Source organism: Dipodomys merriami, unplaced genomic scaffold (assembly GCF_024711535.1).
Source record: "Dipodomys merriami isolate MVZ:Mamm:240054 unplaced genomic scaffold, mDipMer1.0.p SCAF_246, whole genome shotgun sequence".
Classification (NCBI taxonomy): Eukaryota; Metazoa; Chordata; class Mammalia; order Rodentia; family Heteromyidae; genus Dipodomys; species Dipodomys merriami.
In genome coordinates, this window is record NW_027203893.1 from 1,697,258 (window position 1) to 1,718,230 (window position 20,973).

Consider the following 20,973-nt stretch of genomic DNA (forward strand, 5'->3'; position numbering starts at 1 on the left):
ACAACAATCTGTGCAGCCATCCGGCTAAAGCAGGTCACCCTCTTGTCTCCAACTGAATTGGACATTGTTCCCTGGGAAAAGGGCTAGGGGAGCTGCTATCTTCTTGACTCCTCACATACTGTTTGCATCACAGGATTCTGGCCACACCCTCATTCTTTCATTGTTCTTTATGACCAAAGAGATACAAGAATGGTGGCCACGCCCACATTCCATGCTGCCTGGTAGCACCAGGATTCCCTCTGTTAGTTTACACCACTACCAGCAGTTGAGGAAGGTAGAGATGGCTGAGTGGTGAGAAGAGACTCAAGGTGACTGGAATATAGAAGGAAATTGAGATGCCTGCCCACACCCCAGCCCCCTCCCTGCCTTCCCAATGTTCGGAATTTCAAACATCAGGAAATGGCACCCTGCCAGGGCATGTAAAGCCCCAACCTGGTCCCTGGGCCTGGTTCTCTTCTCTGAGGCCATGTGTCTGCAATGCCACTGCCATTGCTGCTGGCCCCACCTGGAGCAGCCTCAAGCAACTTCTCCCAGGAGCACTTGTGAGTAGCTGACGCAAAACCACCCTTACCCCGGGTCAGATACCCCTCTGGGGGCACCATGACCCCCTACCTGTGTCCTCTCCCTGTCTGTGAGGAGCCACCTTTCTGTCTTGGGCATTTCTGAAGCAGAGCCTGGCTCTGGCTGGACTGGATAGAGGTCCTCCTTTCTGTGACAGGTATGCTCCACCAGGCCTGGAACTCTGTAATTGGGATGGTAGACATTTAGCAACATACACAATCATTGATTTAGATGGATTATCCCTAACTTTTACTCCACAGCAGCCGAATCATTTTTTTCTTTTTTTTAATTGTGAAAATACTGTACAGAGGGTTTAAAATTACATGGGGAAGATAATGAGTACATTTCTAATCAAGCATTGTAGCCTCCTCCTTCGTTTCCCCTTCCCATCCCATCCTCCCCCCTCACCCTTACCCGATCCTCCACCTCCCCCTACCAAAGTGGTAAAGTTCATTTTTGACATACAAATTCGATGTCTCATTGTTGCAATGGGTCCACCTGTAATCCCTATTTAAACGATTTGTTTTTTCCCTTCCCCTCCATAAATTATAACATCAAAAACAGTGTAAGCAGGGATTGTACCGTGAGGGAGCGACATAAAAAGCAACAAAGAAATAATCTTATAAATGTACTAGAAACAATCGTATAAAAGAAAAAAATTTGAATACACACCTTAGGGTTCATTTTCCTAACATGAACTTATTGGAAATTTTCTGCTTGACTCAGATATATACTAGTTATTGCAAATAAGGGAAACCATGGGACCTATGTTTATTTGGGCCTGGCTTACTTCACTTAATATAATTTTTTCCAAGTCTTTCCATTTCCTAACAAATAGAGCAATGTTATTCATTCTGATGGAGGCATAGAATTCCATTGTGTATATATACCCCATCTCGGTTGGTTCCATATCTTAGCTATGGTAAAAAAAAAAAAAAAAGGCTGCAATAAACATAGTTGTGCTGGTAGCTTTATTGAGGTCTTGTTTGTGAACATTTGGGTAAGTGCCCAAATTGGGATTGCTGGATCATAGGGCAGCTGTATGTGGAGTCTTTTGAGGAACCTCTATACTGCTTTCGAAGTGGTTGAACAAATTTACACTCACACCAACAATATAGTAAGGTTCCCTTCTGTCCACATCCCTTCCAGAATCTGTTGTTATCAGAGTTCTTGATTATAGCCATTCTAACTGGGGTGAGGTGGTATCTCGATTTTGTTTTGATTTGCATTTCTTTTATGGCTAGAGAGGTTGAGCATTTCTTCATGTGTCTATCGGCCATCCTCTTTTCCTCTACAGAGAAGTTTCTTTTTAAGTCTTTAGCCCACTTATTTATTGGGCAGTTGTTTCTTTGAAGATTTGTTGTTGTGGGACTTAATTTTTTGAGTTCCAGGTATACTTTAAATATGAGACCCTTGTCCGTTGTATGGTTAGTGAAGATTTTCTCCCAATTCATGGGCTTTATAATGATCTTACTAGTTATGTCCTTTGCCATTCGGAAGCTCTGCAATTTCACGCAATCCCATTTGTCCAAACTTTCTTTGATTTCTTGTGTTTCTGGGTCTCTATTAAGAAAATTTCAGCCTGTGCCAAGGAGACCTAGGATTTCTCCTATTCCCTTGTAATGTTTTCAGAGTGTCTAATTGACTCTGATTTATTTGATTCATTTGGAGTTGATTCTGGTGCAGGGTGATATATAAGGATCTAGTTTTAGTTTTCTACAAGTAGTTAACCAATTTTGCCAGCACCATATACTGAAGAAGCTGTCTTTCTTCCATTCTATTTTGTTAGCTCCCTTATCAAATATTAAATGGCTATAGGTATGTAGGTTCATTTCTGGGTTTTTAATTCTATTCCATTAGTCTTGAGGTGTGTTCTTGTGCCTTACCAAGCTGTTTTGATTACTATGGCTTTGTAGTAGAGTTTGAAATTTGGTATTGATATTCCTCCAGGACTGTTCTTTCTGTTGAGGATCATATTTGACATTTAGGATCTTTTATTTTGTCCACTATGAATTATTGGATTGCCTCTTCTATTTCCTTGAAGAATGAGGTTGGAATATGGATAGGTATCACATTTAATTTGTAGAGAGCCTTGGGAAGGATGGCCATTTTCACGATGTTTACCTTTCCAATGCAGGAGCATGGGAGTTTCTGCCACTTTCTAAGATCTCTTTTGATTTCCTTTTTCAGGTTTTTAAAATTTTCATCATAGAGATCCTTCACTTCTTTGGTTAAGTTAATTCCTAGGTATTTTATTTTTTGTGGGACTATTACGAATGGAGAGGCTTTCCTAATTTTAGCCACAATTTTCTCATTGTTGGTATAGAGAAAAGCCATTGCTTTTTTGTGGGTTAATTTTATACCCTGCTACTTTGTCAAAGTTTTGAATCAGCTTGAGTAATTTGGGAGTGGCGTCTATGGGGTTCTTTAAATACAAGATCATGACATCTGCAAAAAGGGAGAGTTTTACTTCTTCTTTCCCTATTTGGAGCCCCTTTAGGTTTGCATCTTGTCTTATTCCTGTAGCTAGGCATTCTAATGCTAGATTGAAGAGAAATGGAGAGAGTGGACATTCTTGTCTCGTTTCTGAGTTAAGAGGAAATGGCTTTTTTTTCACCACTAATTATAGTACTGGCGGTAGATTTGTAATATATAGTCTTTATTGTATTGAAGAAAGTTCCATGGATTCCTAATTTTTCCAGATCCTTCATCTAAAGGGGCGTTGGATCTTGTCAAATGCTTTTTCTGCAACTATTAAGATAACCATGTGTTTCTTATCCTTGCTCCTGTTGATGTGATGAATTATATTAATTGATTTGTGAATATTGACCCAGCTGTCCATCCCTGAAATTAATCCTATTTAATCATGGTGTAGGATTTTTTGGATAAATTGTTGAAGTAAATTAGCCAAAATTTTGTTGAGAAGTTTTGCATCAATGTTCATCAAAGAAATGGGTCTATATTTATCTTTCTGTGATAAGTTCCTGCCTGGTTTTGGGATGAGAGTTATGATGCCTTTATAGAATAAGTTCAGTAGTGAACTTTCTCTTTCAATTTCATTGAAGATTTGGAGGAGTATTGGTGTGAGCTCTGTTTTGAAGGCCTTATAGTATTCTGCTGTAAAGCCATCTGGTCCTGTACTTTTCTTAGGTGGGAGGTTTGTTATTTTCGAAGAACCAACTCTTTGTTTTGTTGATACTTTCTATAGTTTTTTTGGATTCTAATTCATTTAATTATGATTAAATTTTAATTATTTCTTTGCATCTACTGGATTTGGGTTTATCTTTGTGCTCTTTTTCAAGGAGGTTTAGATGTGTCACTACATTGTTGGTTTCAGATCTCTCCAATTTGTTGATGTAGGAACTCAGAGCTATAAACTTGCCCCTGAGTACTGCCTTTGCTGTGTCCCAAAGGAGCTGGTAATTTGTGTGTTCATGAACATTTGAATTTCCTTTCTAATCTCTTCCATGACCCACTCTTGATTCAGCAGTATGTTCTTCAGCCTCCATGTGTTACAGGATTTTCTCTGGTGGCTTTTGGTGTTGAGATTAATTTTATTCCCTCGTGGCCTGAGAGAATGCAAGGTATAACTTCAATGTTTCTGAATTTGGACGTTTGTTTTGTGGACTAAAATGTGTTCTATTTTCAAAGATGTTCCATGTGCTGCTGAGAAAAATGTGTATTCTGATGCTGCTGGGTGAAATCTGTGAATTGTAGTTGATCTATGCAGTTTTTTAGATCTCCAGTTTCTCTGTTGAGTTTTTGCTGAGTTGATCTATCTAGTGGGGAGAGTGGTGTGTTAAATTCCCCAACAATTAATGTCTGTGTATCTCTGTGAGATTTGAGGGAAAGTGCTGTTTCTTGGATAAATTTGGGTCTTCCGTTGTTTGGCGAATAGATATTTAGAATTGTAATATTCTCCTGAAGGAGAGATCCCTTAATTAGTATGTAATAACCTTCTTTATCTCTTCTCATGTATTTTAATTTGAAGTCTCTTATATCTGATATTAGGATTGCAATTCTCACCTTTTTATGGGGGCCGTTTGCTTGGTAGATTTGTTCTAGCATTTCACATTCAAAATGTGTTTATTTTTATGGGCAAGATGTGACTCCTGAAGGCAGCAGATAGAAGGATCTTGCTTTTTAATCCAACTAGATAGTCTAAGTATCTTAATTGGAGAGTTAAGTTGTTAATGTTGAGAGATAGGACTGAGGTATTTGGGAGTACCTGTCATTTTATCCATCTTCTTGGGGGCTGCATCAACTGGGTTCTTCTTATGGTTCTTGGATTCTCAGTTTGGGTGCGATTTCCTGGCATTTATTGTTATCTCGTTAGTTTTCTACGTGTACGACGTCTTTAACAATGTTTTGTAGAGCTTGTTTGGTGGAGATATATTGTCTTAATTTTTCTTTTCTATGGAAGGTTTTTATTTGACCTCCAGTTATGAAGGAGAGTTTAGCTGAGTACAGAATTTTGGTTGATAATTGTTTGTCTTTAGGACATGGTATACATCATTCTAGGCTCTTCTTGCTATGATTGTTTCCGCTGAGAAATCTGAGGTGATTCTACTTGGTTTCCCTTTAGAGGTGATTAACCTTTTCTCCTTGACAGCTTTAAGGATCTTTTCTTTGGTCTGAATTGATCATGCGTGGATTATAATTTGATGGTGGGATGTCCTATATTGGTCTGGTCTTTTTGGAGTTCTAAAATCTTCTTGTATCTGAATGGCCTATATTTTTGCATGTTTGCGAAGTTCTCTTCTAGGATCCTGTTAAACAAATTTCCTAGACCATTAACTTCTGTTTCTCGGTTCCCCCCTACACCCATTATCCTCAGATTAGGCCTTCTGATGGTGTCTTCCCAGTGTTGAATAGATCTATCATATTTCTTGGATTTGTCTTGGATGGTTGTATGTCCTTTCTCTATAATATCTAGGCTGTCTTCAATCTCCGAGATTCGATCTTCTGCATGACCTAACCTACTATCAAGACTTTATACTTTGTTTTAAATTTCTTTTTCTTCTAGTTGGTCAGCTTTGATGGCTTCAAATTCTTTGTTGGAGCATTATTTTAGATCTTGTGTGAACTTCTTTACTTCCTTAATTTGGTTGTCAGTGTTTATTCTCAAATTATTTAGTTGATTCTTTATTCCCATTCCTTCTGATGGGTTCCATTCAACATTCCCTTTGTTGTCTAGCTGACATCTTTCAGTTCTCTGTTTATAGATTCCATGAATGCCTTTAGTGATCATTCTGCATTCTCATCCCGCTTTCTCAATTCCTGTATTTCTCTCTGATTAGCTTGCTCACATTCACGCAGTCCCTGTAGTTCTCTTTGAGTGATCTCAGCCTGCTTACGACATTCCTTTATTTCTCTGAGTGTTCTGAATCTGCTCATGCAATTATGTATCAATATTTGAGTAGCTTCCTCACTCTCATGATATTCTTGTATTAAATTTTGTTTTGCCTCCTCTCTCTCCCTATCACGCTCATTCAGAGTCCTTTGAAGGTTTTCAATCTTTTCATTTACTATATTTACCAGTAGTGTTTGTAGAGCTTTTTGAGAACTCTCCTCTGGATTATTGATTATCTTTTCTTACCCCTGATTATCATGAGTGGGAGTTGAGATACCCGGACTTGCCATTTTTCTTGTGTTTTTCCAGGTTGCTCTGCCCATTTGGGATGAAAGTAACGCTGGTTTTGTGCTAGCACACTATTTTAAGGCAAGCATCAACCACAGTTTGCAGTTTCACTGTCAAAAATCTGCAGATACAATCTAGTTCAACAGATATACATATTCAACATCAAACAACTATGTATTAAGGGGCTACAAACCGCAAAGAAGAATTTGGCAAACAGAAATTATTAAGTTTAGGTAGAGATATGGGTAAAAATCGGCATATAGGGATGTGGAAAGGCAGTGGGAGAGTTAAATTAACTAAATCCTAATCTCAAAGCAGGAAATAGGTTGGATAGAATGATAGTAGAGAGAGAGAAAATAAGAAGAAAGAGAAAGAAAAGACAAGAAAAATAGAAAAACAAAAATTAAAAATTAAGAAGTGCAACATTTAAAAATTATGCAAAATGAAAACGTAATATTTAGAGAAGAATGTGTATAGAATAAGAGAAGGGGAGGGATATAAAGGAGACGTGAAAAACTTAAAAATAAACATGCTTAAAATATTATGTACCTATAAAGAGGTAATACTGCTATTAAGGAATTTAAGTCTAAGAGGTTTTAAATTGAGTAATAAATTTCTGGATGAAGTTTGTACACAATGACGTCTAATAATCAACTATTGGCATATCTCAGGATGAGCAGAACAACAATTAAGTCATCCAAAGAAGAATGAAAAAGAAGAAAAAGTGAAAAGAGTGAGAAGGAAAGAAAGAAAGGATCAAATGATCAGTACAGCTAAACAAAAAAAAAATTTAAAGAGAAAAAAAAGTACACACACATATCCTCTAAAATAAAAATTATGAGAGGAAGAAAAAATTAATAGAAAAAAATTAAAGTTAAAAAAAAACTTTTAGAAAAAAATTTATAAAATGTAAAAAAAAAAAGAGTTATTTGATTTTTTTTGGGGGGTGGGGGAATTGGAAGATCCTGTATCTCCCTTCTGTCCTTAACCTGTCTCTTGTTGGAGTCTCTGGTCTGCTTGTGGTGTTTGATTTTCCTGTGGCTTGAATTGTTTCTTAAGTCAGTTTGAGCAGGCAAAAAAAATCACAGCAGTTGATTCTTGACCACAGGTGAAGCTCTGGGTAGGGTCAAAACCATTAGACCTCATTGTCCTCAGAGGAGTTATGAGGAAACAAAGGATTTATACAGAGGGAACTCTGGAGCATGGCTAGGTACAGAGGGAGCAGCCTTTAGATAAGGTTCTCCGCAATTCTGTGAGCAAATAACAGGAAGGTAGCCGAAAAGGGCTCAGGTGGGGCCTGTTAATTGTGTAACAGATGTGGGATTATGAAACAAAACATTGCCCTCTTTCATAATTACCCTATACCCATGAGGAAGAGGATCCTTCACTATGTTGAGTTTTGCAGCTGGTGGAACCAAGGCAGAGAGAAGCCAGGTGAACTAGTTATGACTTCAACTTCACAGGAAGCTCTGCCTGACTTCGCTACCTTGCTCCCTAGGACAATGGGTGCTATTCAATCCACTTCTTGTGGTAGGAAGTCCACTTCTTGTCAGTCTTGGGGCTGGAACTCTAGGCATAGGTGATGTTCCTGAGAGCCTCAGCCAAAGGCTAGTGCTCTACCACTTGAGCCCAGAGCACTACTTCTGATTTTCTGGTGGTTCTTTGGAGTAAGAGTCTCACAGACGTTCCTGCCTGGGCTGTTTATGAACCATGATCCTCATATCCAAGCATCCTGTGTAGTTAGGATTAGAATTCTGAGCTACTGGCACCAGACTTAATTGTAATTTTGACTTTTTTTCTCTATCTCTCACAAGAACTGGTTGAATGGGTGCTGGAGGAGGGGGCCCAGCATCCCCATGTGGCTGGAACCCAAGGAGGCCCTCTCATTCTGGAGGTTGGCTCTGGGTCAGGAGCTGTCTCGCTCAGCTTGTTGAAACAGCTCCATGAGATAAGCACCTATGTTCCCTGGCTACACCGTGAGAGTTCTTCATTGTCCATCCAGCCTTACTAGACTTATTGTATTGTATTTTTTTCTACATCATTTTCTAGCACCTGGCCAAAATTATGATACTTAGTTACGTAATGAAAATGTATTGCCATCTTAAGAAAGTTATTTAGGGCTCTGGGAATGTGGCTTCATGGTACGGTGATTGCCTACCATCCATGAAACTCTGGGTTCAATTCCTTAGTAACACATAAAAAACCCCACTGGAAGTGGTGCTGTGCCTCAAGTGATAGAGAGCGAGCATTGAGCAAGAAGAAAAAAAAAAGCTCAGGAAAATTCCCTACCCCTCAGTTTAAGCCCCTCGACTGGCAAAAAGAAAATAACAAATAAAAAAAACAAAATAAAACAGTAAATGCAAAATAAATAACCCATACTTGGAATATATAATTGGTCCTTCCATACTGACACCTGATTCATGTACTTTACTTATATGAGGCTACTGTGTTGAAAAAAGTTTTGTTCATTAAGTCACAGCAATTAATGCCAGGAATGTGCTTAGATGTCAGTTAAAGTTTAACTCTGGAAATTCAACGATTCCAGGATTTGTGTCATCATTGATAATCAGAAAGAGAAGAGTAGGCTATGTGTAATCTTGAAATCTTTTTGGTCAATTATGGCACCCAAAAGGCAGAGGTTAATTAATAGTTGTGACAGAAAATAAGGAATAACTCCAGACAGAAGGAATAAATGATAGTAATTAGTGTATACCAGAAACTGTTCTTGAGAATCATTTTTGGTTATTGTAGAACTAGTTGTCAACTAGGATTTTCCTCATTGCCTTTAGCATTCTAAATCGATTAGGCTAGCTCTTAATCTCTGTTTGATAAATCTATCTCCTTCTATGCTATTCTTTCATACCTTCTCTCCTTTGCTTTCTAAAAATATTATTTCTATATTTCTCTATGAACATTTCCTGATACTAAATACACCTATTCAGATGTCACAGGATGCTAATGTAAGGGTCCCATAGCTCATCAGTCATTAATGTTACAAAATGGAAAAGGAGGACATATTTATTGCTACTTCAATTTTTCTGAAGTGCTGCAATGTCATCATTTGGTTAAAATTTCCATTCTTTGTCTACACAGTGTCATTCAGTGCACATAAATGCAAATATGAGCCAGGTGCTGGTGGTTTACTCCTTTAATCCTAGCTACTCAGGAGGTTGAGACCAGAGGATTGTGGTTCAAATCCAGCCTTGTCAGGACAGTCCATGAGACCCTAACCTTCAATTAACCACCAGAAACCAGGAAGTGGTGCTGTAGCTAAGCACCCAGTATCAGAGTTTAAGCCCCACAACCAACAAAAAATGTGAAATATGACTTTAAGTTTCCCCAAAAGGAACGACAAGATCAATAATCTTCCCAAGCAAAAGAGAATAATTCCAAAATGATTCAGTGCACCTACTTTTGCTGAGTTATGTTATGGATTCTTTGCTGGACATATTCTCCAAAAACAAATTGTTAAACCAGGGATACAGGTGGACCCATTGAAATAATGAGATGTACAAGTCGTTATGTTGAAAAATGAACTTTACAACTTTGGTGGGGAGGGAGGATCAAGTGTGGGGAGGGGGTATATGGGAAGAGATGGGAAGGGGAAACAAAGAGGAGGCAACAATGATTGATATGAAATGCACTCGTTATCCTGCCCATGTAATTGTAACCCCTCTATACGGTATGCTCACATTAATAAAGAAAGAAAAAATTGTCAAATATTAGCTTTACAATAAACTTCATCTAAAATTTCTTTTTGAAAAGAGAAGTCTATACAATTGATGTCACTTGGCTTTCTTACTATCTTAGTTTAAAGCCAAACCAGGTAGGAGAGTCTGTCAAACACTTATCTGTAATTACACAGCAAAAAATACAGAAGTAGAGTTTTGGTTCAAGCAGTAGAGTACTAGTTTTGTGGGTAGGTGAGCAGGAAAGAAAACTGTTCAGGGACAGGGTCCAGCCTCTGGGTTCAAGCCCCAGAACCAACACAAGCTAAAAAAAAAACCAAAAAACAAACAAAAAAACAAAAAACAAAAAAAAAAACAAACAGATATTTCATTGGGACCCTTCTTAAAGGAGTACTGATCTGAAAAATGGCTCCTTTTGCTGATCATACGCACTAGATGCTTTTTTGAATCCTTATTGCTCTAGAGATCTCAGGACCAAACTAAAGGAATTGATAACTGACTCCTGCAACAAAAGAATCATCTCAGGGGCCGGGAGCTGTGGCTCACACCTGTAATCCTAGCTACTCAGGAGGCTGAGATCTGAGGATCGCAGTTCAAAGCCAGCCAGGGCAGGAGAGACCATGAGACTCCTATCTCCAATAAACCACCACAAAACCGGAAGTGGCGCTGTAGCTCAAGTGGTTGAGTGATCGCCTTGAGCTGAAGAGCTGAGGGACAGTGCCCAGGCCCAGAGTTCAAGCCCCATGGCCGACAAAAAAAAAAAAAAAAAGAATCATCTCAGGGGTGAAATATCCATCCCTAAAACACTTTTAAACTAACATGTCTTTGTTTCTTTGCAGTAGAATTTATTTTTTTGGGGGGGTGCCAGTCGTGGGCCTGAACTCAGGTCGTGGGCGCTTTACCTCAGCTCTTCAACTCAAGGCTAGCGATCTACCAATTGAGCCACAGCACCACTTCTGGCTTATTTTTGCTTATGCGGTGCTGAGGAATCTAACCTAGGGCCTCAGGCAAGTAAGGCAAGTGCTCTAGCACTGAGCCACCTTCCCAGCCCCTGCAGTAGATCATATTTAAAACAACGTTATCTCCTTTTGTTCTATGCTGGTCATCAAATGGCCCATTATATCTTTCTGTAATTCTCTCAAATAGAAGTTTACAGAAAAATTATATATGAGTAAAAACACACTAGACAATGTCAGGGACAGAGTTTCCTTCAAGCCTTTGGATTCTCTTCTTTTACAGTAAAAAGGAAAGCACAAGTTAATTTTAACTTTATCAATCTTTTATGTTCCATTCCTCTCCTGGGATCAGTTTCCACATCCAGTAACAATTACTTTCAGGAACAATCTATGGTGCTGCTTGAGGTATAATGAATGTTTTCTGGCTTCACCGAAATAACACAAGGACACCTTTGGACCTGTGTTAACACGTGTTTCAGAGACAACTAGTAAAGAGAAAATATGAAATTTATATTTCATATAAATACATTATCCATGAGTATATTGAGTTCAAAATTTGTAAATTCTCTGTAAATTAAGGCGAATTTTAAAGGGGAGAAAGTTCTCAGATCATTTTTTTTGTGTGTGAGTGTATGTGCTGCACATTATTTCCCGAGTGTACATGAATTTGTTAACTCATGTTAACTATAGCAATAATAAGAGAAAGAGAAATTCTATGTTTAAGTATAAGGGTTCAATACACTACAGAAGACTCTACAAATAAGACCACGTTGAAACAATAAAGCCATGTCCAGTATGTAGATTTATGAAAGTGATATAGAAAAAGCCTACGTGGAACACAAAGTATATTCTAAATAACGCTTGCTAATGACACAACTTTGTAGAAAGTAGAATGGAAGAATAATTCTGTTTCAAATGCAAGTCAGATATAAAAGCATGAACTTAATTGGAAAAAAAAGTCCATCTTGAGAGAGCAGGGATTATACTAGCCATGAACTGGTGGATAAGATCACATTTTTTTTCTTTCCTTTACTTACGTATTTTTGTTGATGGTGGTCTTGGCACTTGAACTCTGGGCCTGGGCACTGTCCCTCTGCTATTCAGCTCAAGGCTAATGCTGTACCACTTGAGCCACAGTGCCGCTTCCAGTTTTCTTGCAGTAAATTGGAGAAAAGAGTCTCCGGGACATTCCTACCGGGGCTGGCTTTGAACCCCAATCCTCAGATCTCAACACCACCCAGCTTAGGATCACATTTCTAACAGTGTACACTCAGCATATGTAATTTGTATATTCATCTATCTGTATATGAAATCTTGAGTTAAAAATCTGGACTACAGCTTAGACTTTAAACTCAAAAAATGTTTGTAGTTTAAAAGTTGATTCTACTGGATAAATGAAACCTAAGAATGTAAAGGACTCTGGGAAGTTCAGTTTGCATCCAGCCTGGGCAGAATAGTGTTTGAGATACTATCTATAATTAACCAGCCAATAGCTGGATTGGAAGAATGGCTCAGGTGATGGAATAACAATCATGAGCAAGAATTATGAATAAGAGCTTGAGGCTTTTGCAAACATATATATAAACATACACATACACACAGAGGCACTTATATGTGCCACTGAAGCAACTCTCAGAATATGTAGAAAAGTTAGAAAACAATAGAAAATATGTCCTGAGTAAGACTGGAATCAAGTAATAATTTTTAAAATGAGAAAATCCTCAAATGAACTTTCTTCAAAAAAGTTTGAGAATATTACATATGTAAAGACCAGAGATAGTAAGAGAGTCAAGTAATCAATATTAAAGGGATTGGATCTATGGAGGAATGAATGAGAGACCCGGCAGATGCATTGAAAATGTTCATACCCTGTGTCAAATGTTAGAACATCTTTGAAAATAGTACATGAACAGTCTGAGAAGTCCAGTGGATAATATCACTGGAGAAGTTCAGAATTTCTAATCTGTATCTAGATTAAATAAACCAAGCAGGGGCTGGGAATGTGGCTCAGTGGTAGAGAGCTTGGCTTGCATTCATGAAGCCCTGGGTTCGATTCCTCAGCACCACATAAGCAAAAAGAAAAAAGCCGGAAGTGGCTCTGTGGCTTAAGTGGTAGAGTGTTAGATTTGAGCTGAAGACCTGAGGGACAGCACCCAGGCCCAGAGTTCAGACCCCATTACCAGACCCAAAAATAAACAAACAAACAAATAAGTAAATAAACCAAGAAACTATGGTGGGGCAATGTGATACAAGCCTTGAATTCGAGCACTCAGACTGACAGGAGATTAGAGACTGCAATTACTACTGATACCTTCCCTGAAGCAGGTAGTATAATTTTGTCTTAATAAAACAAACCAAACAAGATAGGAATATACTGTTGGAAGTTTGGGCTAATTTCTTCATTATTGTTTGAAAAGCCAAGTTTTCTATTGAAATGCAACTGGTATATAATCCTCAGTTGTGTTTTAAATGTTCTCTTCATTACAGAACATTCCTAGATGCAAAATGGTTCATGATTCCCATCCAAAATTTGAAAAAGTAAGTAATCATCATTCTGTTAGATTCCAAGGAAAGGATGAAGGATTACAAAAGCTTAAGCCTGGAGGAATAGCAAAGTTCATCTAATGTAGGTCTTTATAGATCTTGCTAAATTAGAGTTTAGACTTCAAAAAATACTTTGATTTCGTTTGTAATTTCATATTCTATATGATACAACAAATTATTTTTAGGTAGAGGGTTTAATTGACAAATTTATAAATGTTTCTTGCATTCTATTTGCCTAGCATATTGTTTCAAGAGAGTTATAATTAGAACTCAGTTAAAAGATAATTCTAACTGCTCATGTAGAAAATGATAATATGAATAATGTAGACCAAGTTGCCAACAAATTGATGACATTAATTTATAAATTTAGAAAAAGTGTAGAGAGCTGCGAGAGCTGACCAAAGATGGCGGGGCCACATGGCACGGCCATGACCAAAGATGGCACTGGCTTCCGCCTTCTGCGTTCCCGTTGGCGAGTGCTCTCTGTGAAAAACAACTCCTTTTATGGCTATAGCTTGGCTACTGGCCTGCTTCCGTGTTTGTGACCCTATTGGTATTTGCCACTTGGCACTTTGGGGTTGGCCATCCAGGAGGCTTATAACCGGAGTGCGTGTGCGGGGCGAGGGAGAAGCAGGAGAAGCTAGCAAACAAGGTTCCTGAATAAACTGCTTTGAGAAGAATCCCGGGTCGTGTCTTCCTTGCTGGTCGAGGTAGATGCGACAAAAAAGCAATTTTTTGAGGCTTTAATATAACATGGTATGAAGAGAATTATTGTGTGACATCTTCTTTCTTCTACCTGTATGTAACACAGGAAGCAATTTCCTTAATTAGGTGCCTCTGTATACAGTGAGAAAAATGCTAGGTTTGTGGTTTGTTTTTATTTTGTTTTTGTTTTATTGCTTTGTCATAGGGCTTGAAATCTGGACCTGGACACTGTCTCTGAGCCTGTTAAGCTCAAGGCTTTTGCCCTAACACTTCAACCTCAGTACCACTTGTGTCTGGCTTTTGCTGAGAAGTTTATTGGAGATAAGAATCTAGGGAACCTTCCTGCCTCATGGGCTTTGAACTGTAATCTTCTGATCTTAGCATCCTGAATATCTATGATAGTTAAAAAAGTATAAATATAAATAATATTTGCAAGAATACCAGGGTAGGAAAAATGATGCAACCAGTTTATTGTGGTGTTATTTCCAGAACACGGAGGGCATCACATTAGCAGAGGTGTAGTATTTTTCCCAATAGAGATAAGCTATTTGTGATGTGAATTAAGGGAATTTTGAGGTGCACACTACAAGTTGAAAACTGTTGATCTAGGATGACTTTATGGCATAAATTATGGGATTGATGGTCATAGAAATAATAGCTTAATCTGATAAAAAATTGCTTGCTCTTGAAGAATTAATTATAACCGATGCTTTACAGTTTTATCCTATACCAGAATGTGGCTATTTTTCTGTTCACTTCTCAATCTGTAACAACCCATTGGAAAATGCATCTACTGCAGAATTACATAACATGGAAACAGGTACTATTTTGAATCTCTCAGGTATGGAATGTTCAGAATTTGAAAGTGAGTAGTTATTAGTCATAGGAATTTTGAAGAACATACATATTCTGTCCTCTAACCAACTTATTTACTTTTAAAAGTTATGGGTTTCCATAGAATTAAACGGTTTTCGGTTAGTATGAGAAAGTACTAGTTAATTCTTTTTTGAAAATATTGGCAATTATATTGTGAAAAAATTGTCTAATTGGATAACATTCAAGTTGATGGCCCTCCCATAAAGAAGGGGTAATTCATTCAAATTAGATGCCAAATAGTACTGATTTTTAAAAAGTTAGTACATAAAGAACAATATTTACTATACCAATACAGTGAAATTTTATTTCAGGCAGCTTATTTTTTAATTAATTTTAATTTGAAAGTGATGTGCACTGGGTTAGCAATTGTAAGGCAGTGAATACATAACTTTTCAAACTTATTATCCCTTCTTTCATTTTTCTCACAGTTTTCCTTCACCCCAAAACCCCTCACAAGTTCTATTGTACATTTCCAACATATTGTCTTCTGAGTATTGCTATTGCATTGGTTTGCCTTTTGTCCTTTGTCTCGCCATTTTGTTGTTCCTCTTCCCTTCCCTAATTAAGGTAAATGTATACACAATACACAAGGTACCAATATCAAACACAGTAGGAGATAAACAATAGGGGAAAAACCCAAGGAAAATAGAAATCACATAGTACATTAAAAACAACAACTGTGAATAAATATCTCTTTCCATATCTTAGAGTTCATTTTGCTCAGCATCATGTTCATATATATGCATAACAAAGTCAGTGGAAAATAATAGTTTCATGGATACTATATCATGAAAACAACATGTTAACTGTTTTTGATGGTAAAGGTGGAATTAGGATTGGTAAATTCGCGATTTTGATAAAGGAATTTCAAAAGAGTTTTAAAATTATGACAGGTAAATTTTAATTGTTCAAAATTTTAACTTAGCCTATTAAGAAAATTTAAAATTGCCTGAGAAAATAGGCTTTCATGCAAAGAAATTCATGGAGACTTAGCTGAGAAGTAGCAATGTGGGTAAGATGGCTCATTTTCACAATAAACAAACAAACCTCACAAACCTTGCTGTAAATCCTGTAGGTTCCCATAATAATTTTCCTTACCCAGGAAATATACTCTTACTGCGTGAAACAAGGTTGTAATGGAATTTAAATTCAAAGTTTTTTTTTAAAATAAGACATCAAAATTTGTGAATTGACCTTTAATTGCTAAACAGTAATTCGCTTAAAAAGATAATTTGAGTCAAAATATATAGGGAGAAAGTGCCCTTCACAATGAAAGAACGTATAGAGTTTACACTTTTCTTTTTTAATACTTTCCATTATGTCTTTGCACGTGAAGCACTGAAACACAGAACAAAATCTGATTGGATAATTCAAACCAATGATTTCTCATTTCATAGTAGCTTAAAAAACTATAATATCCTTATTAACATGAGATAGTGAAGACTTCTTTTATTACATAAGCCAAAAAGTTTGGGGATCAGAAAATAATTGAGCAAATTAAAAGGTAAGAAAACATGTTATTAGAAACCCTAGCTAGGCATTTTTGTTTCAGCTGTGGAGGGGACCAAAACTTTTTGATATAGATTGTCTTAATGTTTTTGCTACCTAAAATGATTTTACAGAGCCTATTTGGATCAGTGTAATGAAGAACAAATTGAATGAAGACATGACAATAAATTCCACCTCCAACTAAAAGAGCTTTCAAAGAGAAACCATGAAGATGTAGCAGTGGGGGGCTTCTTATAGTCATTCAGCTTCACTAGACTTGAAGCCAAGAAGTTGTGATTAATTGGAAATCAAGCAAGAGATAAGAGGAGGACATAGAAGTAGGAAATAGAAGTATTGTCCTTTGAAACAGACAATGTCATCCAAGGAATAGGTGATTTAACTCTATTCTTCTCCATACATCATGTTGAGCAAATACAAGACCAAGAGGAAAATAATCTATTTAAATAATTTTGCAAAGAATAACTACACTGTTCCTGATATGGTATCTAAGGAGATTCTTAAGAGAGAAGATAAAAGTCTTAAGAGAGAAGATAATAGTGGAGTATTCTTAGGTTTCCTCCAAATATCTTGTTAGCAAAATATATCGTTGAGGTTAGAAGTGATTGAACCAAAAAGTTGTGGAGTACTTATTTTTGTGGGCACTTTAGACACAAGAAAATTTCAAGGTAAAAGAAAAAAGAAAAAAAAATTATAGCCAAATACTTATGATTATAGGTCCTTGGACTGGATTTTTGGAGACAAAGTTTTGCATTAGTGTTGCTCCTCATTAACATAGTTGTTGGGTTTTCGTGGCAACCAAATGAAAATGGGAAGTTTAATGGACTCGCTTGAACAAGTAAACAGCATGATAGAAAATAATGGCAAAAAATATTTAATGAATTATTTTGAACAATTACTTTGTGAGAACAAAGAAGGAAAGAAAATTCAAAATCACATGACGTTATTAAAAGTATGAAAATGGAGTAGTGAAGAGATTGAGAGAAAACATAAAGTACTATTTTCTCTCCAGTGGAGTAATAGGTTCTTGATCTTGCTTCTTCCATTCTTTCTTCACAAGCTATCAAGTGTGCCTCAGGACTGGAGTATCCAGTTCAGACAAAGAGCACTCGCAGAAGAAAATATTTGCAGTATATATAGGTGATTTATAACAGACAATCTTGTTAAATCTGTTCAAAATTCTCCCCTACCCCAAACTTCCCTCTTTGAACAGCTTTCTTTGCTTTTCCAAAGACCGCCCTTCTTTAACTGCTTAAAATTTTGAGAGGGCATATTCATACTCTCTAGAGATTGCTGTTTGGTTGTGATTTTTGTGTGTTTTTATTGTTGTTTTTAAGTGAATTTCAAAAGGTTGTGCAAGTGTGTTACAATTAAATATGTCCATCTAATTGTCTAATGTTCCTGGATCAGAGTCACTCCTTCTATCATTCTCAACCAACCCTTTCTCCAAGATTTAGTTCAGATTTACCACTTCCTTTATTACATATGTACATTGCGTATTCTAGCTGTACTTGCCCCTTGTTCCATTTTTCATTCATTCTATTTCTTGACTATTGTTCCTCTCTGGTTTCAATTTCCTGATAGTCATTCTGTTAAACTGCCTGTTAATACTTTGAAAGGTTTATATACATTCCATGGAGTTTCACTCTCACATAGACTTGAACTGTTGTCAGCTTATATTTCCATAATTCATTCATCTGCAATAACAATTTGCAAGACTGGAGATGTTAAGCACTTAGACATGATTTTATTCTCATTCATTTGGAAGATTAATCTTTAATCAATAAGAAAGTTTAAAAATGGCTTAGAATTTATTCCTAACAACCAGTTTTTATAAATAGCTTTGGACAATGGTGTGTGATTATTTTATTTTACATAGGATAATTTTTTCTACTACCTATACGTTTTGGAAAAAAGAACAAAACTAAAATTTACTTCTTAAAGGAATATGACAGAAATAGAAGACAGATTTTATGTTTGTCACATCTCTCATCAGTACCCATATTCAAGACTTAAAATCATATTTCTTACTATGTTAAACAGATAGGGAAAACATAAAACAACACATGATAAGGCAGCTATTAGTGACTTTTTCAAATGTACCTTCTTATTTGATGAAATTTACTTTGTTAGCTAATATTTGGGTTTGAAATATGGGAGGCTGATCTATTTAACACATTTCTGGAAGGCACCTACTAAACAACACAAATGGTGAGGGGTACTATTTCTACACTTTAATGAATGGTTTAACTTGTTTGGTATTAGTGCTGGGTACGTAAATCAACTCTATTGTAACTTGCTCCCTACACTTGAAAACATTGTAATGCACTATCATCTACATGTCAAGGGTTTGGCATGTGTGATTTTAAATAGTTTATTTGAAAATGAGTATACTTTCAGGAGATTAAATGTAGGTTATCATTGGTTTGAGAATGACAACATTTTTATACCACAGAACCTAGTTTTGCTGAACTACCAGTGTTTTGAAAAACTAAGGATCTTCCCAGTTAATGTTTTTCTAAATGATATTTGACCTCTAAATCAAGTATTCCTAGCCTTGGTAGACCAATTATGGATCTATCATTACAAAACTATATTTTGGGGGGGTGCAGTCATGGGGCCTGAACTTTGGGCCTGGGCACTTTCCCTCAGCTCTTCAGCTCAAGGCTAGCTCTCTACCACTTGAGCCACAGCGCCACTTCCGGCTTTTTTCTTTTTGCTTATGTGGTGCTGAGGAATCGAACCCAGGGCCTCAGGCATGCAAGGCAAGTGCTCTAACACTGAGCCACCTTCCCAGCCCTACAGAAACTATTTTTTTGGCTGCACTGAAATCTTTCATTATTCATTAGGAGAGGGTTACTAAAAATAATCTTGTTCATTTGTGATTTTGTTCACTCATATGGGCTGGTCATGTGTAAATTGAAAGTTTGAATTACAGTACTTTCTCTCAGATTTTGTGATCTCATCTTTCATTTTAAGTTGCCTTGCATTTCACAATTGATTTCTGCTAATTCTTGTAAGGAATTGGCGTCCTGAAATAACGTAGGAAATGAGCATTTGAGATGAGTCTTCAATTATTTTCTAGATTCACTGTGTAAAATTTAAAATCAGCACATATAAATATAAAATATATAAGTATATATAAAATAAAAATTGTTTTACATTATTGTGTTGTGGTTAGGGAATCAAAAGCAACTCTGTTTTAAAGTATTATTCCATTATCTCTATCTCAGTTTTTGGTAGAGTTAGACTTCAAGCTTTACCATTTGTAGATTTACAGCCTAGAGGCAAGAGGAAACAATATGATTAAAACATTACCAATTTAAGGCCTAATATCAAGGAGAAACATATGGCCTTCTTCAGGACCTATGGAAATATTTGGTGATAGAAAATCAGTAGTGTAAATTCCTGCCAGGTTGGATGATGGACAGGCTAGAACAGTAGGTAATCATGCATATGAACAATTTTTTCACCTTCTTGGCTTTAGCTACTTTTGAAATGATAAGTATAATAAACAATTATATTTTGATAAAATACCTTCCATTCCGAACAATTCGGTCTGAACTGTTCATCTCTCTATGATTCCTTGTAACTAAGATTAGTTTTCTTCCAGTAAGAAAATCTATGCTGTCAGGGTAAGATATTCTGGTTGGTCTGTTCCTACACGGAAGAAGGGTAAAGGTTCAGGTAGACATTTGTCCCAGTAAGACCTCATTTGGGAAATTTTAAGCTGCAGATGTTTAGAAGTAGCTCTTAAGCAAGACTTACTTTGAATCCATTAGCTCTACAAAGCTAACTGAGTTGATAAATAAGTATTGAAAAGCCATCACCTTTGGACTTAGCTGAAAAGGTTTCAAAGTATGATGAAATTTAAAATGAAAATGACAAAATAGACATTGACAAAAAAATTGTAAATGTGAGTAATCGACCAAACGATATGTTTTTTCCACAATACACAGATTTTTAGAGTAATAAGATCAATAGCATTTTTAGGAACAAAAAAGGTTCCTTGTTACAAATAATGAACCATGGATAGATGCCTGTATAAAGATTAAATCATTAAGTACTTAAATTTAGAGGGTACTACATGCTTCAGAAGCAGGTCTACCCAAATTACAATACAGAGATTAACATGGCACTTGCACAAAGATGATATGAAAATTTTTGAAGTATTCCATATTTTTCATTCTTCTGATGCAAGAAATGAAAAACAGTTATTAAAAAGTTAATTACAAAAAACAAGTGTAACAATACATGTAATTTATAGAATTAAAGGTTAGTTTGACATCAGTGTATTAATTCTTCACCTTAGAAAGGCCTTTACATAGCATAACCTTTACAAAACTTGAAATTAGATAACAGTATAATTTTATCCCAAAGAAATAAAATAATATAAGGACCTAGGAAAAAAAGAAATCTTAAACTTCTTCTATATGGAATGCAATCTGAAATGACACATTTATTTATGAACCTATACATTATATAACAATGTAGA

General features: G+C 36.5%; 1 pseudogene; it reads left to right on the forward strand.

Moving 5' to 3' along the window:
* The first annotated feature begins 20,565 nt into the window (after positions 1–20,565).
* Positions 20,566–20,662, forward strand: LOC138836009 (U6 spliceosomal RNA; annotated as a pseudogene).
* Positions 20,663–20,973: the final 311 nt, after the last annotated feature.